Here is a 20,784-nt window from a genome sequence, read left to right as displayed (position 1 = left end):
AAATTGCTTCACTGCACAGTTGCGCATGCGCAGAACATAAGATCCCGCGTCGGCGAATGTCAGGGGGAACGAGGTACCTGCTTTTACTTCGGCATTCTCTTTCACAATGGCTTTGCCCTTATTGGCCATCTCTTGAAAACATTAAATGAAAAAAAAAAAAACAATCAAGGTTAGACTTGACTTCTCTGTGCTCTTCTCTAAATTCTTTTTTCCATGGACGTACGCATTTCTTTCTAGAGCCTGACTACTTTAGATCCCATATCAGTGAGCAATGTAAAGCAATACAAGACAGTCTGGCAACAGCGAATAGCGGTAGGCGTGATTAGGAAAGGAGTGAAGTTATCAAGCTTGGCTGCCAACCTGCAAGAAGGGATGCATCGCTGCCGCCGCTTCCAAGGGAAGACGCTCGCTGGTAGCGTCGTTTTTAAGTCTGGACTTGGCGGACGGTTGTGGTAGACAGTTGACGCAGGCTGCGACGTACTGCAGGAGCCGAGTCCACGTGGTGAATTGATGACAGGCTCGGCTATCGGTGGCAATATCAGTAGTGAGAAGTAATCTGCACAAGAAAGGGATGTGCGTCGTCAGCTACATAGTTTCATCTCTGCCGCCGCCGATTACCGCAATACCAAGCAAGCCATTTTCTCTGATACTTGTACAAAACTCTATAAAAGCAATGCTTCCTGAGTCTCGCGTTGACCGAACATCGACATCCGCGTGCCGGACAGCGATTCGAGCCTTCCTCACGTTATGCACTCAGAAGTATAAACATACCATCAAACGCCTCCCACCCCCTTCCCCCCTCCCCCTCGTTTTCTACACGAAGATGTATTCCATGCGACGAAGATCTTTTTTCAGAGTTCGTTCCAAGGTGTCCCACTGAAAGATATAATTCGAACAGTGACACAGAGCCTGCAGAAACACGCGGACTACTGAAAGCGGGAGCGAAAGGAGGCAGGAAAGGCGTTTAATTCAGCCAGCACTTTAAAAAATTCCTAAAATCAGCGGGGCAAAAATCGAAAGAAAATCCTTGAAGGAGCATACTATTAGCAGCGTCGGATGTCAGTTATTCAATGAATCATACGAATCAGCTATTTAAGTAAGTAATATGTTCTGATTAACTTTTAAATAAACAAAGTCTGGTGGACAGTGCCACAGTGCCAAGATGATGCCATATCACTCTATGAAACGAAGAAAAAATTGTTCTCTAAGCCCTGCAGCGCGAATTGTACCACAACAGGCAGTTTTTTTTGCTTCGTCGCTCTCAAAAATAACGACCACGTAATCGGCGATGACTATCACTTACCTTGTACCAAGCGGTGAGCAAAATAATGTCCAAAACATGGCACAATAGCGCAGGAAGTTCCATTTGGGCGCCGTAGGCACTGAAACAAGTCATCAGTGGACGCTGCGTTTGTAGCAAGTTTCCTGCATGCCTAGTTTTGGCGTTGTGCGCAGAAAAGTTCAGGATTTCATCGCGCTGCAGCGCAGTTCAGAGTACGACTTATTCTTTGATTCAATAACTGACGCGGCATGATCTTATCTCTGACTTCAAACTAAGATTTGGCGCTAACCACCAGACTGTACTAGTTGAAAAGTTAATTAGTGAACTTTTGTCAATTCACTGCTTAATTATGATGATTTTCATAGTAACTGACTTCTGTCTCGGCTGACAGTTTGTTTCTGAAAATATTTATCTTTTTGTTTTGAACTCACTATCTTTAGGTATTTTTGAAAGTGTTCGCACAAAAACCCTGTATGTGGCAAGATGATGATAATGAAAACGTTTGTTTAAAGCCACAATGACTGAGTTTAAGGAAAGGCTGATCGGGTCCTTAGTCCGGGACGCCGTTGGTAAAAGCAGCTGCCCGTGCTCTGGCGACGAGGGCTCGTTGTTCCGAGCTGGACAGGGCCGCCTCCCAGCCCTCCCACGTTGGCTGATTTATGATGTCAATGCTGTCATTTTTCTGACAAGCCCATACCATATGGTACAAGTTTGCCTTCTGGCCACAAAATTTGCACTGTGCCGAAAAGGACTCGGGCTCAATGGCGTGAAGCGTAGCTGGATTATTGAAAGACATAGTTTGTAGCCTGCGAAGGTGACATTCTTCTGATTTACTAAGACCCTTAGCGGGCCTCGGGAGTGTCTGCCTTTCAAGGGGCAAATGTAATATTTCTGAATATGTTGTTAATGGAGAGGGGTAGCCTGAATCAGTAAGGGAGGACGTAGAAGGATTCCGGGGAAGAAAAGCTCGGGCCGAAGCGTGTGCGCGCTCGTTTCCTTCAACTCCCTGGTGACCTGGTACCCATATTAATTCCTTCCGTTCAGCTGAAGTCCTACATTGACTGAGAATTTTGCAAGCTAGCGGCGTGATTCTGCCACGCATATAGCTTCTATAAGCCGCCTGGGAATTTGTAACTATGTATTTCGATGCGGAGTGCGTTGCGGCTAGGGCTATCGCTACTTCCTCCATAGCCTGTGTATCCCCGTTACGAACTGAAAGCCCGTCCACGACCTGCATTTGGTGCACCACTGAGATTGTTGATATTCCTTGTACAGGACCCGCAGCGTCCACAGAGAAGGCTCCTCCTTCTCTTGAATATCACTCGTTCATCTCCTTGCTCCTCGCCACTCGTCTAGCATGATGATGCTCCGGGTGCATGTTTTTGGGAAGCGGAAGCGTAAGGAATTTGTTCTTCCACTCTTTAGGTATATCTTGTCTCCCAGCGATTTGCTGCGGAAAGCTAATATTTAAATCTTCTAAGACCCTGCGGCCGGTCGTAGTTGTGGCCAGTGGCATTACCTGGCTTGTAAGATGGGCGCTAATCAATTCATCAGCCGCATTGTGTACCCCTAGTTTTAGCAGACGCTCTGTAGATGCTTTCATGGGTAGGCCGAGTGCCTTCTTATAAGAAAAAAAAAGAGCGAAAACAATCGCAGGTCTCACCGAGATTTGAACTCGGATTGCTGGATTCAAGGTCCAGAGTGCTAATCATTACACCATGAGACCTCAATTTCTGACGCTGGCAATCGAACCCGGGCCTTCTGGGTGAAAGCCAGGTATCCTAGCCACTATACCACGCCGGAACACGGTGGAGCGATGCAGGCAGGAGCGCAATAGGAGGGCGAAGCATATGCGGTAAAAAAAGAAAAAACTAAAAGGAAGCGCACGTCTTTGCTGGACAAACTAGGATCGCTGAATTAAGAGTCCAGAGCGCTTATCACACCATTGTAAATCCTGCTATGATATTTAATGGTAGCGTCGGCGCCGCTGACGTATTGTCTTTCCACAAAGATGGCGCGAACTGATGTGAGGTATGTTGAGGTCATGAGTATTGTAAGTAGTGGGCTTATGCCTCGGAAATATATCTGCCTGTCAGCCACCACTAGAGCTTCTGAGCCCTGCCGAAGCTTTAGGCTCTTATCTTTTGTGCAACTCATGATTCTCGAGGCAGTTCATGACGAGAAGGCGTGCCTTTCACCGAGCTATTTGATCAAAAAGGCCCATGCAACAGAATGCAGTCGCGGCCTTAAGCAGTAGCAGACCGCAGCGATTACTGTTATAATAATAATGATTTAATTCCATCACCATACCAGTTGAGTTCCCTAATCAAACCATAAAGTTAGGTTCTAAAGGGCGTTCAGGGTTGAGATGAAGGGTGCCACAGATGATATAGTTCTCCTTCGTTCCACAGCAAAAAAAAAAAAAAAACAAAAAAAACCTTGTTGGTCAAATGTTTAGGGGAATCCCCCAAGGTGGAGTAGATTTGTAATAAGGGAGTAATTACTCATTGAAATCCACCCAAGCGCAGCCATACGGCTACAAAGGAAAGATATACAGCTTTCTCAGGCTGCGCTTGGCTGCGCTTGGGTGGACGTCAATGAGTAATTACTCCCTTATTACAAATCTACTCCACCTTGGGAGATTCACCTAAACATTTGTCCAACACCGTTCCCACTTCGAGTCATTGATCAATTCGCTCTCGCCCAACCATACGCTTGCCGTCTCGGTTAGCTCAGTTGGTAGCGCGACTGCTCTGGCGAAGCGGTAGTCCCGGGTTCGAACCCAGGACCAGGGCGAATTTTTCTTTAACTGCGAAGTCTCTGAGAAAACTGTGTAGCTTTCCTTTATAGCCGTATGGCTGCGCTTGGGTGGATGTCAATGAGTGATTACTCCCTTATGAAAAACCCTTGTGTTTAATTCCGGATGGACACCTCTGTAGTATATTTCCCCGTAGGTTCACTCTATTTCACCCTTCGAATTTTCTGCAACTGATTATTTTTGGCTTCAAATACACTACCGATGGCATGCTCCGTACGGTGAGCAGTATGCTCACTCGTCCTGAGGCTAACAATTTTCATTGGAGAGCGCCAGTTCCTCCTCACCCAGACCATACTTTTTTTTTCGCCGTTAACTAAACTGGAGTGTTCCGGCACAAGCACGACATAAATAATACATCACTATTAGTCAGCATCTTTACCTGAGATGAAAGGAGACCATGTTTCCTAGCTCAGCCTAATCACGTTCTGCAGAAGATGCAGTCAAACGTGAAGGCGCAGTCTGATATTGGGTGTCCTACTGTGGAGAAGGCCTCCGAATGACAGTAATAAATATTTGCCAGTAACAACAAAAGGCGGAGCTTCCAGCACTCTGGCGATATTGACAGAAGGAATAAAGCCTTAAAAACAAAGAAAAATGTAGGGTGGTTGAGGGGGCCTTTAAAATTATGACCGATCACTAACCAGTGCTGTTTGTTGCTTCAGTGAATCACTGCACTGTAACATTTTTCTCGAAATCACCACAGTGCAATACCTCTTACTCTTGACGCTTCGTAGCTGCGGCAGTCTCAGTACCGTGACGATGGAGCGAGCGCAGGCGTCTGCGCAGTGCAACTTACTCAGACATCGCCTTGTACGTGGCGGCACCGTTCAGGAGCTGATGAATTGCTTACTTCAAAGAGGTTGCGCCTGGAAGAAAATTTGCCACGCTGGGACAAATGTGAGCACCGAAGAAAGGTATACATGCGGGGACCTGATGTTATTCTCCGACACCTATCTGAGAACTTGTAGGCGAGCGATAGATTAGCAACGCTGCCGTCGGGCACTCGAGGAAACTTGATGCGACGCACTTCGCTAACCGCTCGCTCGAGGCGGAATCCGCCGCAGTTGAGCGCTGTTCGCCATACACTTGGGCGACGGTCGTTCCGAAAGTGGTTGGTTCTCCCTATCCTCGTTCAACCAGAGCTCTCCTGAGCTTAAAAACGGAGGCGGCTAGCAGGGTGCATCTTCGTTGTCGGAAAGAGCCGGCCCTGAGGACAGGCCTCCTCCGCTACTCCGACAAAGAGTATGTGGAAGGAGGGAGCGAGGCAGCGTCTCAGTGGTCACGCTGCCCCGGCCTTCGCTGTGCATTAGATTGATTGATTGATTGATTGATTGATTGATTGATTGATTGATTCTTTATCGAAAAAAATTACGAGGAACTTTGGCGGCTAAAGTGGTGAAAGGCGAAAGCCTGAGTGCTGCATTCTGCTACGCAAATGTTCACTTCACATTCTATTGGTGCATTAATTAACTGCCGATTAATGACGCTTAATCTTTGCCTTTAGGAGTGGAACGCGACAGCGTGTTGTAGCGCTGCCAGGGAGTTCACGGAACGCCACCACCCGTTCGGCGCGATGCGTTGCCCTTTGAACGCAACGCTTTTTGAGGAAAGGAAATGGCGCTGTAATTCTATGTCATCTCGGTGGACACCTGAACCGCACCGTACAGGAAGGGAGGAAGTGGGAGTGAAAGAAGAGAGAGAAAGAGGGGCCGTAATGAAGAAAATGAAAATTGTATTTGAGTAAAGGAAATTACGCAGTAACTGTCTCACATATCTCGGTGGGACACCAGTCGAAAATTGTATTTGAGGAAAGGAAATTGCGCAGTAACTGTCTCACATATTCCGGTGGACACCCGTCAAAATTCGCGCGCAGTGACGTCACGACCATTTCGACCAATCTGAAACGCGGACAAATTTGCTAACACGTCTTGGTCAAGACAGTATACGAGCCATTAAAGGCTTTCGCCTTAAAATGGCTCTGACACGAAGGCCTGTTCATGGGAAAGGGGAAGTGGGGGCATGGAGATCACATTTGACGGTCAGTGTGTGCCTCGCGTGAAAATTCCCAAAGGGACAGCAGCATGGGTCGTGACCGAACAGTCAGGTATAGCATGCGCATGCAATGCTACACACATTACTGTCCAGAGCGCTGCCTTCCTCCACGTTCGCAAACAGCGAGAACGAGAGGTACGGAGGGCGGTCGATGCATGGAATAGAGGAAGAAGAAGAAACTAAACATGTCGTCATGAGGTCAAAGTGCAGTACTTGCGAGGTTGAGAAATTACAGCCGCTAACCGCATTGCTCATATATGCTGTCGGGGCGAAACTTCTCGACGCACAGTCCCTATAAGAAATTAACAGCCCGAAACCGTTATCTGCTTGTTGCATCTCACGCCGCCTGCTGCTGCGTCACGCGACAGTATGTGTTCCAAGTTCTGCACAACTAATTAACTAATAATGAATCAGCAAATCCTTGTTTATGCTTTAGCGGCGTTTTATCAACCGACATGGCCCACTGTTGCCAACTGCTGTTTTTTATATCCTATTATAGTATCGACTCCATCGACAGGGAGAGCCACGCGTGCCGCAGCCTGGTCATAATACCAATTACAAACCGTAAACTTGCATGCCGTGCATGTTACAACCTCCAAAGGAAATTCGGTCGTTTTAGGAGGGAGTGGTTAGCCTGCTTGATGAAACAAGTGACTGCTTCGGGCCAATTCCCTGGTCAGAAGCATGGCCAGAATAGTTAAGGATGTTATTGTAATGATCCTATTCGCGGTTAGTCATTGGCTCAAGTTCCACTGTGCCATCGTTATTACCCGGGTTATTCAGTGGCCGCAGGCAGTGATGATGGAGGACGAATGGATGATCGAAAACAGCGCAAACAACACACAGACGACAAAGGAAGGGAAGGCGAGACACAAGAGCTGAACTGACAGTCAAGCGCTAGTGTGTCGTCTTCCCTTGGTGTGTTATGCGCTGTTTTCGATTATCGATGAACCAGCTAGTTCGAGATGTGTGGGAATTCGAAAGCATTACTGTCCCTGGGTGCATTGACACCCATCCGCACACGCACGCGCGCGTAATACACAACCCGGAACGCTGTACGACAAATGGTTGCATCACAATTTTATATGAAAATTGATTTTCGAGGGAAGAAAATGGCGCAGTAACTGATTCACATCTCGGTGGACACCTCAACCGCGCCTTAAGGGAAGGGGGGAAAAAAGTCTGGGGGCATACAGTTGAAGGTGCGTATGTCGTCGGTACAAATCCGGGCCGCAAGCTACAGCCTACAACTTGACTAACACATGTAAGCTATATGTAACGAGAAATACCACCTGGAACTCTATACGACGAACGGTTGCGTCACAGTTTTGGTACGAATGTTGTCGGGAATACTGGCACCACATGGAGGTCGGCCAGTGGCGAGTGTATATAGACGAAATATATGTATATGATAGTCTGAAATGGCGGGGATCGGCTTGCTGTGTGCGTCCTACGGCAGCTTGATGACATCACCCTATTTTTCTTGTCATCGCTGGGATTTTCAGTACCATCTGCGGGTACACACACTAGCACACACACGCGCCGGCTTTTCTCGTGATCGGACCAGTAATGCTTTCGCATTAATAAATCTGTTATACTCGCCCTTGTCACAAACCTGCAATCACCAAGGCGCTTTGTATACTTTAATATGTACTATATGCCTGTAGAAAATAAATAGCTGAGGTTTCTCATTGGAAAATATTGAGTTAAACAGCTTCCTTTAGACATCCATAAACTAATTTTTCAAAAAAAAAAAAAATTCTGCGCTAATGGCGAGCGGCGCCTGCAAGTGTTTGAGCGGTCAGGTGTGTAATGGAGGCTGTACGTATAGGCTCAGACACACGCGACAGAGACGTTCTAGATCGCAAAAGCCCGTAACCAGGCCTAATTGTGGAGGGTCATGCAAGCAAAGTTTTCTCTCTCCAGACAAGTTGTGAGATCGAGCAGCTGCGGATGCATGCGAACTATTTTTCAAGGCCATTTTCTTCCTGTGGCCAGCATGAGAAGCAAGGCACTGTTGGGCCCGATACACATTTCTCAGTCATGGATCTTATACTATAAGCAGTAGAGCTTTTTTTCCCACACACGCTTCATGATCCAAACAGGCCTTTCCAATGAAGCACTGTCGAAGGAAACCGCGAATTGCGAGGCTTTGTTAATGTAGGAAAGCGTATGTAAATACGTCACGCTCGGTCAGCTGTACAGAAGACTCAGACGTCGACGGTAGCCGTCGTTCTCTTAGAACCGTGGCAGCTGCAGCATGCACGCGTGCAGAGCACAAGCTGGTGCGCGGCCGCAGTCTCCGTCGTCGTCCCCACGACGGACACCACAGTCATTCCACCCTCAGAGGAAGCTCCATATCGGTCTGGCGGACGTCTCGTCTCTAGAGGGAGCAGTTTCCGCTTACTCTGCGACATGCGTGGTTGCTGCGAGCGGCAGCGGATCACGGCTGCAGCTCGCGTTACAACTTGCATGCTTCCCTGTCAGAGTAATCGATCTTGGCTTCAAAAACTCCTCAGGCGAACTGCAATGCGTCGCTTGTATTGGTGTTTTGCTCACTCGTGTAGCCTTGCGAATGTACATGATGTGACGACGGACTAGTGCATTTCCGCACTTAATGAGACAAACATGCTATCCTAGACTGTGCTGAATTTCTCTTTCAATCCAATGTGGCTTCGTAGTAAACCGGCGTATAACCGCTCTCTCCCTTTTGACAAAACATCATATTTATCTTTCAGGGCTTTACTCTGTCCCCTGACAGTGGCCTCAGCCTCGGGCTTCAGAAGATCGAGCGGGCAAGGTAACCTCGCTCAAACATAACCTGCGTGGTTGTTGTCCCTGTGGAATTGTGAATCGACCGAATCGCCGTTGTGTCGTGCCGGTTTCATTAAAGGCGCCCTCTTCAGCTCTGCGACAGCGTTCAACCTGCCCGTTTGTTGAGGGGTGGTACACTGCTGATGTGACCATCTGCATGCCGTTGGATATGTAGAAATCATTGACACGGGAGGAGCGCGGCTAAAAGCGCACTAAAATAATGCCCTTCTGGTTTCCATGGTTTCAGTGACTGTTGGCTTCCTTCATATCATAACGTTGATAGCACTTATAAAGACAACGAGATTCCAAAATTGTGCTGGGAATTATGACGCTTCAGCGCAGAATGAGAGAGTGAAGCACTCCAGTACAGGAACCACGTCCGGGTTGCGAAGAAGTGTCCTGTTATGTCACAAAGGATTCTGGGATGGCGCAGTAGCAGCTGTACATGGGAGACATGGGGAGTTGTACATTCCTGTTCGGTTAGCAAAGCTGTGCTTTACTGGGTCGCAAAGGAGTGGCAGTGCTTGTGCTCGAGAAATGTATCTTCCTTCTAGACATCTGAGGTCAGCAGTGGGAGACGGCAGGATGCGGCAGTTCAGCGCGGTGTGTTTCAGGCGTTTATTGCGACGTTTTCAGAGAGCGGCGCATTATTTCTGAGGGTTTTTAGCCCTGAGCGATGGTTCAGGATAGCTCGAGAATTCATCAGGTCCTTTCGTTCCTTGCGAAGTTTTGGTGTCTGGGGTTCAACTCGAGAAATCCGTGGGGGAATATCGGGGTGGGCTTCCATGGAAGACCTAAGCTCAGGTTTAGCATATGTGGTGCCACGGCGTTGGCGAATTCTAGGAGGGCGCATTGATCTGTGTGAATGGTAATGAAGTCGATGGAGGGTGTTTGCAGGAGGATGATTGAGCTGTGTGATTTACTGCGTCTCTGCGGCTACAGACGACGGTACGTGTACGAGGTGTCTGTTTCTTCATTCGGTCCTATTGTGTAGTGGAGGAGTTTTCATGAAAGCATTATCCGTACATTCCGTACATATGGCTGCGAGGGGAGATAGAGACTATAGGATGGAGCGCTCCACAGTGACGTTTTTCCGAACCTCCCATCGGGTCCACATGCCTGCGAATATGTCTAACAGTGGCGCTGGGGATAGTGTCCTATGGCGGTTGGCACAGCAGACGCTGAGTTCGGCTGATCAGTAGAGTAAACGAGGCGCGCACTTAGTTCGATTACTCTTTGTAAAAAAAAAATGGTTGAGCTGTTGGGCATTGTGAATTGCAGGCAGTACGAGAAGGGCCACTAGTAGTAATTCCGGCCGGACACTATAAGGAAAAGCAAAGCCAGTAGCATCGCCTTCATTCAGCCGCCCTCAACTCCTATGCAGTTTGAAGGTTGTGCCGCGAGCTACGCCAGTTTCAAATTTATAAACACAACTTGCGAAGTAATGAAGAAACCTTTATTGCTCTGTGAATTTTGGAGCGTTTGAGGTTTGAGCACTGCATTAGAAAAAATCTTAAGCTGGTAGCTCTGCCAAATGACCTTGGCGCTGTTTTGGCCTCTAATGAGCACATGGTGTGGTTCATGTTTCCACGCGAAAGGCAAGCCCCACTGCATGTTCACCAGCGGATTATACACCGAGGTTACAGCGCAGACTCGAGTAATAATACACGAAGCACGTTCCTATCCGGCCCAACCGTACATCTCCTTCTCTCTCAAAGGACGGGCGTTGCTCAACGCGACAAAAAATGCCTCTGTCGAACAACTAGCGGAATTCCACAGCAACAGGGGCCAAGCATGAGGCAGGATCTGCTTAACAGTACGCTTAACCCACATAAGGCTCGGCACACGCGCCTTCCTATAGGAGGGCGGTGCGTCGCCCGCAGCAGCACGAGCATACGCTTGATTAGCCGATGGCAAACGCAGCCCGGCTCAGCAAGGCACGCGCGGCACTTGCGCAAACTCGGCCTACCTGCGCGTGACGGCTTCCCTCCGTGTAAACACGCACTGCGCGACCGCCGTCGCTGCTCGTCGGCACCGGACGCGCGGTGCGCACAGGGCGCTGCTCGCAGAAGGGCAGCGGATCCGCACGTGCGCGCGCTGGCTCCTCTTTGGCCTCGATCGTCGACGACCGCCGCTGCCAGGTACACCTGCCGGCCCATCGCACCGCTGCTGTTGGTTCAACATGAATAAGGGCCTTGCCAACGCACAAGAGGGGCACGTCACGCGGACGGCGATGATCCGCCTTCTTTTCTCCGCTCGAGCCGAAATCGGCGAAGAACTGAAAGCGGTTGGAACTCGCTGTTAGATTCACGGTTCCTCAGGGACGAGCGCGCACGCGACGACATCGCCATGATGATGCTGTCCGTGTTGTTATACGGCTGCGGCTGGCGACTCGCTTTCGTCACAGTGCGATGGAGCAATTTTCCCACCATCCCGCCGCTGGTCGCACCACCCGTATGGCGTCCCGCAGCAACGGAATCGGTCATTGTTGAGACCACTGCATGGAACCCGTCACGGGCCCGCTGGTGCGCCCTCACTTTTGCAGCCAGAAGTGAAATTCGCAAAACCCGAACTTTCTGGAAGGGAGGCGGGCAGCTTAATAGGGCACATAGCTCATGCGTGCCGGTATCCTGAAAGATTCTTACGAACACAGTAGTCATCAAAATCACCTCAGGAAGGAAGATTGCGCCGAGACTGATTACTTGCAACCCGTTTTTCACAGTCAGTTTCGGTTTAAATTAGCGCTGACGAGCGGCTCCTGCATAACGTCACTTTCAACTCGCTGCAGCGTAAGTAACCAAGCGTGTCTGGAAGTAATCTTTGACGCAAAGACAAGTTCGTATGCTCGCACCAATAATGTACTATCGGCATCAAATGAAATACGAACAGCGGAGCGCGGCGAAAGGTCCAGCTTACACCGTCAGCCTGCCACCATCAGATATAGACGCGCTCATCCGGTTTGCTATAGTTTTGCATCTGTTTTATTTGGCGTTCGTTTTCTCGCTTTGCCACTGGAGCTCCAGATTAATACTTTCCACCAATCGCAAGTCGCCGGTGGCAGCGGCTGAAGGCCGCGAGTATGAAGCGAGCGCTTAACCCAATCTGCTTCAAGAGCTGGAATTACAACAAACGACGAATCAACAGTTAAATCTCAGTTTTCTTCATGCCTCACATGGCCTAAACGCCAACTACACGTCACAGCCATAATTCGGTTGATGAAACAGAAACAACATCAAGAAGAAATTCAATTATACATTATTTAGCGGTCGTAGGCGAATACCACGGGGTGATCTATGTACACTAATCTCTAACGCATCATTTGAAAGAAAAAAAAAACACGCCAGCAAAAATTTGGTATCATACTCCTTCAAAGGGGAACGTGGTAATTAGTATTATTTTCTTAATTTATATGTGACATATAACCAAATTTGGTACGGATATGTAACTTTTTATGTAGATCTCAGAAAACATAATCTGAAGCTAGATGTTAGTTACAGTCGCTGAGTAATGACAATTAACACCCTTGTTAAATCATCCCCATGTTATTAATAATTAAGGATAAAATGCGCAAGTTTTTGCTGTCAGCATGGTCATAAAGCCCTGTTCGGTGCAGTAAAGTTCTTAGTTCTTTAGTTCTTAATTCTTTCCTTAGATATAAAAGCAAATCTTTACCGTGCATATTTACTTGAAAATATTTCTCAAGAAACAACTTTCAAAAGATATTACGCGCATAATATAGAAAAAAGTGAGGACTTTATTGTACTCTTCAACGTCTCAAGACTCACGCGGAAAACAGAATCGTTCTACTGCCATTCTTTACAAAATAAAATACCGAATGGATGAATGATAGCAACTCTACAAAAAGTGAAAGCTGAAAAAATCAACCTCAAAGATTATTCTCCCACATTTATGGCAAGTAAAGTCTCATATTTGCGCCATTTTGTCCCAGTTATATGTGAGAAGATATATATAACTAATAGCGTGAAATATGTTTCATGACTTCAAGTATATCATTTTTGTTACGAAGTTGCGCATTTGTGTTAAAACTTGCTTTTGTTTTGAGCGTTGCTATATTCCTTTCATTGTCCTGCAGTTGCCTGTTTAATCTGTGCTCGTATGTTGATAATACTTGTTTTTTTTTTCGATTAATCATGTATTTTTCTTCAGGGAGGAGGGAGCTCGTTAAGCTACACAGTCCTAGCTTTTTCTCTCTGCCTCTCTCACACTTGTAACAACAGCATTATTATTATTATTATTATTATTATTATTATTATTATTATTATTATTATTATTATTATTATTATTATTATTATTATTATTATAAATGACCAAAACCCTCTGGGGCGGCGACGGCCGCGTGGGTCTCTCTTGCGCTGGAACAAGCAAGCGTCACATTCGTTGGGTAGGGGGAAGCCCAAGGAAAAAATAAAATTGCCGTACCCGCACCGCCTATGGCGCAACGGGTTTAAACCAGTTTAAAATAAACAGAGGCAACGAAGCAAAAAGAAGCCGTTCGAGATGCAATCGTGCTGTCTTTTGCCAACCCCGCACGTTGAAGACGCCAAACACGCCGCCGAAGCAAAAATACATTTCTAGGGGCCGTAACAGACGACACGTGCGCATCCCGCCGCAAGTTAATGACCACGTGAAAGGGTGCCACCGCGCCTGAGCCAGTGAGGGCCCTGTCTGGCTGCCATGCGATTAGAGCAGCCGATCCCAGCGCTACGTTTGCTGTTTTTTTTTTTTTTATCGGTTCGCTTCTGTTCAGAGAAACGCGGCACCGCAGCCATCGGAAGCTTGCATCAATACTCTTCACGATGATACCAAGATCGCGGAACTCCGTCGTAAGAAAGCCGCAGAATCCGCTATGCGCTGGGGCCATTAGAAGCGCGTTGCGTTCACAATTTTCGACGACCACACATAAAAAAACGCCTTTTTCTAAACCTTTGCTGCATATTTCGCGATAATTTTTCGTCACGAGACAGCCGAAGACCGATAATCACACACACAAAAAAAGATGAACCGAAAATTTTTGGCCAAATTGGCAATTTTATTTGGCGCGCTCCCTCCTTAAGCGGGGACCGGCTCGTTGTTACTCCAGTGCGGCTACAGTCATACAAGGTGCGTGTAGGAAGGTTTCTCTACCCCGATCTCGCGGGATCCTCCGCCCCATTGCGTTCCCTGCCACCGCCATGACCCCTGACGCCCCGTGCCCTCAGTTTCGGCTGCAACTCATCCCTTCTCTCTTCTGTCAAACGAAGAGGAGCCAAAAGAAAAATGGATGTACTCGGCACAAATACAAACGCACACAGCGCAGAAAACTTCACAGGCTGCGAATACGTTGCGTAATCGTTAAGATAGGAGAGAATTTCATGGAAGACAAGACAACCACGCCGAACACACTACCTCTGCACGTCGCGTCTCGTAAGCTTCTCCTTTTGAATAGGTATACTATGCGCCGCAGATTGACTCCCGTGGCTTGTTCTTGCATGTAACCCCAGCGATCGAACCGCGGTCAGTAATTCACAGATCACTGCCGCGTCAGAGCTTGCGCAGCTCGACAAATGATGAGACAGTCTAGAAAAGAGCTGCGCACCGCAGAAAATACTGGTCTGGAAGCAAGTTTATGGCATGTATTTCTGGCTTGCCCTTTCGTGAACGGAAAGCACTGCCATTCTGTTGCATAATTCACGCCGCAAAAATGCTAGTACAGCTTCACTTGTGGCCACGTAGCGCATTCACGTCTTAACATCACTACTTTGTGAAGTATTGGTAGCGACATCTCGTTGCAAATCGTGAATATTTACAGCATTCAGGGGGAGTGTTTCGCTTGTGCCGAAACACAAGGCCGTTTGTGTAAAGCTTTTTGCCTTTCAAGGAGGTTGTTTCGAAACAGATGTACGCAAATATGAATGACACTCCCGAAGGGGGTTCAGTCTTTTCACTTAGTGATATAGATACAATTGCGGAACAACAAGCAAAAAATCTGTGTTCAAACTTATGTAGGCAAGCGCATGCTTTCGTTGAATGGTCCTTATCGAGAGCGTTTGCTGAGGTACAGCCTTTGTCAAAAGTTTGGAGCCCAGGGGGTTTGCTTCTGAAGCACACTGTCTGATTCGTAATGCATCTCCAGCACTCCAAATCTGGTGAAGGTAAGATTTCTGGTCCTGCCTCCTCCAATGGGTAGGACTACCCCGAATATTAGAGGAGTACCATTGCAGAGGCTTAGAAGCAAACCCCCTGGGCTCTAAACTTTTGACAAAGACTGTACATCACTTTCTTCCGGCTGTTCAGCAGAAGGTCTCATTCACACTCAGCAGATTCAGCGATGAAACAATTCTGCGAGAGATGCAGGTGACAAGAGACCACAGCAATGAAGAATTATACAATTTCGGGGAGTATAACCATCCTTCATCTCGATTTTTTTTTTTTTTCAGTGAGGGTTGTGCGCGGGCTGCTTCACTCCCATGCCGAAGCAGGAGTGAACTAGGGATTTTACTCCTGTCAGTCTGGACATAGGAAACCGCCGCAATAAAGGAGTAGAGAGCTACTGGAGAGAGTAAAGAAGCCAGTTTACTCCTTCCATGCGACTTCTGTATTTAGTGCGTGAGTGAGACCCGACGCAATGGCCCAGTTCGCAAGCTGCGTCGTTCGCAAAAAAAAAAAAAAAACGAAAACAACCCAAAACATATCGTGATTGCATGTGTACCGTTCAATTCAATTTCCTGCATCCTTACCCCCCCCCCCCCCCCCCCCCCCCCGGCAGAGGCACAAGATCCCCATCTTTGTTGTTTGTTTGCTCTTGTTTGTTGTGTTCTCGGGACTCGCTCACAACGCCGAACAAACAATCACGGTGTTGACGGCGCTTGCAACGCTCAGCGCGCACCTGGGCGAGCACGCGGGAGAGAGTGCGGAGTGCTACTTCGACTACCAAGTCAAGCGTGACGTGTTAGCAAACGCGCTGGAAACACCGTTGCCAGAAGAGCTGACGCGGCGAAGCCGCCCACAGCGGCTGCTTTCAGAGCACGCGCCGATCATCGTGACATTCCGGTCGCTGCGGCCCACAAGGTCGTCAAGCGGAGCGCAGCGCGCGTTCCCGGTCCTCCACTGGCTCGTCGCTTGGACGCATGCAATGACACTCTGCGGGGACGTTAATGCGAACTGCTTGCCTATATAGCCGGAGGGAAGCGGCTGCGCTGGGCGGCTAGGAGTGAATTTCAACTAGGTGCAGCCCGCTCCGCAGCCGCTGCGACCGTGCGACTGCGTGCGATGTTTGGGCGAAAGTAGTCGCGTATATGAAAAGCGCATCATGTGCCCCGCTACCGTGGTGGTTGTGTGATTGATTTGCGGGGTTTTACGAGCCGAACAAACATTGCAGAGCTGGTACGAGGCATGCCGCATTGTGGACGATTCCGGAGTGATTTAGACCACCTGGGGATCCTTAGCGCGCACTGAAATCTCAGAGCAGGGATGTTTTAAAGTTCACCTGCATCGAAATGCGACCACCTTGGCCAGGAATCGGACCGACGTTCGTGCGCTGCAGCGGAACGCCATAGCCATTGAGCCACCGTGGCGGGTAATCGTGGCAGTCCGCTCAATGCTGTTATCAGGCGCGTAAAGCAACGCTCGCTTGTGTTTACGCTCAAACGTGCGCAAAAAAAATAAAGAAAAAATATCAGACTTCGCTTTCTCCTGGCCCGAAGCCCTAACAGCGTTATCTGTACTGCATCCGCCCCATCTTCTCCAACAAAGCGCCTACCCCTAGGCTCAGCTGGAACACATCCTTGTCGGCTATGCCGTGAAGGCGGCAGTGTTCGATTACGACACACTATGCCGACTGACGCCACAGAAACTGGAGACAGTTTTTCTTCGAGCAATATCGCTTTACGAAAGAGAAGAGAGACAGCACCAATGTACTGCTTTCGAAAGTTGGTAGTCAACAACGAAGTGAATGCAATACCAGTATTGAGTTTGATCTGTGGTATCGAAATCAGTGATGGATGCGCTAAAAGATGACTAACCTGAGGTCTTCCTGCTTCAAGCCAAGCAGGAAAAAAAAAAAACTATCTTCATGTAGTGTTCGTTACATGACTGCGAACATCTGAAGTTAGCGTGTCATAAGGCCTCAGTAATTAAATTGCGTTAACTGTATAAAAAACAACGTTCTACAATGCCTGCAGACAGCTGTACTGGTCACGTGCAGCCCCGGTGTCCGAACGCATGTGCCGCCATTCTGAAAAAAAAAAAAAGAAACACGAGTTTGTGTTTATTTCAGCAGGTGTCGGAAGTCACTTCGAAGATTGAAATTTTCCACAAAAGTCCAGCTATGAAAGCATTTGTTCTCCTCTACCCGAAGCTGACAGTGCACAGTCGAGCAAAAATCAAACTGTGAGAAAATAATGCACTGTGACTCACCATTAGCTGTCCGCCAGTATAAATGCTCTTGTCAAAGCTACGCGAACCATGTACGAACCTACACCTTCTGTATTTTGCTCACAGGAAGTTGGAACCATTGCACCAAAGTTTTTTCTTCTGATGCGCGCGTGTGTGTGATGCATGAACATAATTAAGGATGGTGTCCTATAGACATATATGTACGCGGCGGCCGGCGCTATAAATGGCACAAGGCGGCGGAAGTGAGTACGGAAACTGCGCTGGCAAAAGCACAGCTGCATACTAATAATTCGGTACAATATTATTTCGCAGGATTGGGCTTTCATAAGCCCGCAGCCTCAAAGAGAGGAACACAGGCGTACTATTCAGGTCAATCCATTATTCACGAGAAACAAGCGCGTGGAAATACGCTCCCCGAAACAACACATGTGGGTGTAACTTGTGGTGAGCAGCGAGAAGTGCGTCAGATTCCGCTCAGCCATAACTCTGTGACGTTCCGAGCGTGCGCTACGGGGGCCCATATCTTCGGCGGAATCTTCCCTGTGCTGAACCCCGGAGGCACCCCGGCAAAGGACGCAGCTCGTTCCGTCCTACTCCCTTGTCTCCCCTTAAACGGTCCGCGTTCGACGGCGCCGCGTTGACGGAGCCCCCAGCGGCGGCAACGCCACTGAAGGGATACAATGGTACAAAGAGGCCGGCGGGAGGGAAAGCCAGCCCAATTAGGCTGCCTGGCCGTACAAGGACACAGGAGAGGCTGACAACCCGACAAGAGAAGAAAGCTGCCGACGGGAGACAAACGACATCCCAACGAGGCAGGTCGGCAGGGGAGGCTGACAACCCGACAAGAGAAGAAAGCTGCCGGCGGGAGACAAACGACATTCCAACGAGGGAGGTCGGGGGTGCCGCAGGCGCCACCGTGGAAAGGAGGAAGAAGGAAACAATCCAGCCTGGAAGAGAGGAGATCGGGCGTGGCCGGCGGAGCACATATAGCTGGCCAGTGCGGACGAAAAAGACGCTCTGGACGACATCGTTCACGAAAAGGGTCCTTCAGCGCCGAAGCCCGACGGCGCGCAGCTTCTGCCAGCCACCGACGGAGCGCAACTCCGGAGCCCCTCCATCGCCCCCATGAAGGCGTCGCCACGTAAGCTCGGACGCCCCAGCCTCTGATGTACAATGTATAATTATTGAATACATCATTTTGTTTAAACTGAGCCATACGGTGTCTTCTTGCCTCTCCGTCCCGTGTGGACCTGCACATTATGTGGGGTCGTCACAACTCACAAACAGGATCTCAGCAAACCAGACGTCCTTTCGTTGTTTCACAATACGCGTATATTACAACAGGGTGCTCGCTTGCAGACCCGGAACTATAGGTACGGTCGTACGACTGATTTTAAGTAAAGGTGAATGAATATATTTGAAATTATCGAATAGCGAATCGAAAATTCTCCTATTCGAGTAAGAGGACCCACTCTGACGCCTTACAGCAGACTGCCAGCGATCGGTACATGCGAATAGAAGATTCAGAGCCGCGACGCCGCCATGCACTTGAGTGGTGGCGTTCATATAATACTCACACATGACCACCTAATAGGCGACGCGGCAGGGCTCAGTCAGTTTCAATAAACTGTGCCTTGATGCGCGATCTCGGAGGCCATTGCTTATACGTAGCTCTTGCCCCTCTCATCTACTAAGATGTGGCCCTAGTTTATTCGCTTCCGTCATCGATAGCAAACCGTAGTTTTCCTGTACTTACGGACATGAGGTTCATATAGTTAATATACCCACTGACGTACCCTTAGTGGAGGTTAGTGTTGTGCATTTTGACCGTTATAGCTACGATTCCATACGCCATAAGTTATAACTTACAACGCTGTACTGCAGCGCCGCCGCTAGCGGTTCATTGTTCCACATGATGAAATATTTTGCACGAGTATTCGCACAAGTAGACAATACTCGTAAAAAATATTCGATGCGCATTAGATTCGGTAGCAAAGCTATAATACTCGTGTTAAATTCCGTTTTGAAAACTATACTATTCGCAAAACACTAGTTTTTAAGCATGCTGCATACAAATATATATATGCACCCTAAAGTAGCCTTACAGCCGCCGCACCTGAACTACCTGAACCGAAGTCGCTGGCTCTAGGTTCTTCTGGAATGAAACGTGCTCGAGAGCTCCAGAAGCAGCGCCACGCAACGCATGTCGCTGCTGCGCTGTTTTCACGGGCAGAGAGAGGACAGGCCGCCTCGTTTCGGAGAAACCCTTGTCTTGTTTTCGCTAAAGCAAGACATCGAATGCGAAGCACGCATGTATGCCTTCAGCTGCTTGTTAGCGGCATCTGTCACTGCGACTCCGTCATCGCTGACTTCGGGCTTTCGTTGTTTACTCTCGAAAGCTAGCTGAGAGAACCGTGGCTGAGAGGGGAAACCTTTCGCGGTATTTGACGGTATACACTCGTATATTTGTGTGCACATGAGTACAGGACATATTCCTTGTAGATCGCAAGAGAATTTGAAAATACAGCTTGCTCTCGGGGGCTCCGCCGTTAATGGATACAGTTCTTAATGTATGCAAGCCGTCTTAATGCATTCATCAATGACAGTAAAGAGAGACAGAACGAAGATAATGATTGCAAGCGACGTCATTGCGCATGCGGGTACCGATATCGTCCAGTGGCAAGCAGCTGCTGGACATGCAATATTCATGTTAACGTGAGCGTTAGGGGCATCCATGCTGTCGGATCTCCCGCCGGCACTTCGATCGAAACCCGCCCGTTTCGGGACAAGCAGGAGAAACCCCCGCCGCGGTGGCTCAGTGGTTGCGGCGCTCGGCTGCTGGCCCGAAAGACGCGGGTTCGATCCCGGCCGCGGCGGCCGAATTTCGATGGAGGCGAAATTCTAGACGCCCGTGTGCTGTGCGATGTCAGTGCACGTTAAAAAACCCCAGGTGGTCGAAATTTCTCCAGCCCTTCAGTACGGCGTCCCTCATAGCCTGAGTTGCTTCGGGACGTTAAACTCTAATAAAAAAAAAAACGAGCAGGACAAACCAAAAAACGACAACAAAGCGTTCGCTATTTATGCATCAGAAAAACATGCCTATATGAACCTGTTCCCGTCTTGCTTGTGCTCGCTTGGCAGCAAAAGTTTACGGGGTGCGTGTTTACAAAAAAAAAAAAAAAGAATTCGTGTATAGCGCCGCCTGGCGACCCACTCATCTGGACCAGCGGACGCACCAGTAGATTGCCTTTCGCCATTACGCCGAAATAAATCGTTTTCCACACACCCGCGTTCCGTAAACTTTTGCTGCCGATAGTACATGCGGCCTTGCTTGCTTCCTCAACAGAAATGGTGAAGTCGAAGCAGCAAAGCTCTGTCGAAGGAGCACTACACTCTGGTGTCAGACGTGCACACTATAGGCAGC

At 48.6% G+C, this 20,784-nt stretch overlaps 1 non-coding gene across 1 annotated transcript; it reads right to left on the bottom strand.

Annotated features, from left to right (window-relative positions):
- Positions 1-2,936: 2,936 nt before the first annotated feature.
- Positions 2,937-3,008, bottom strand: TRNAQ-UUG (transfer RNA glutamine (anticodon UUG)). Its single transcript has one exon. It is a non-coding gene; the product is annotated as a tRNA-Gln (tRNA).
- Positions 3,009-20,784: the final 17,776 nt, after the last annotated feature.

Source organism: Amblyomma mixtum, chromosome 3, assembly GCF_055824585.1.
Source record: "Amblyomma mixtum isolate Tamu chromosome 3, ASM5582458v1, whole genome shotgun sequence".
NCBI lineage: Eukaryota > Metazoa > Arthropoda > Arachnida > Ixodida > Ixodidae > Amblyomma > Amblyomma mixtum.
The sequence above is the reverse complement of the archived record's forward strand: the minus strand, read 5'-3'. Positions and strand labels throughout refer to the sequence as shown.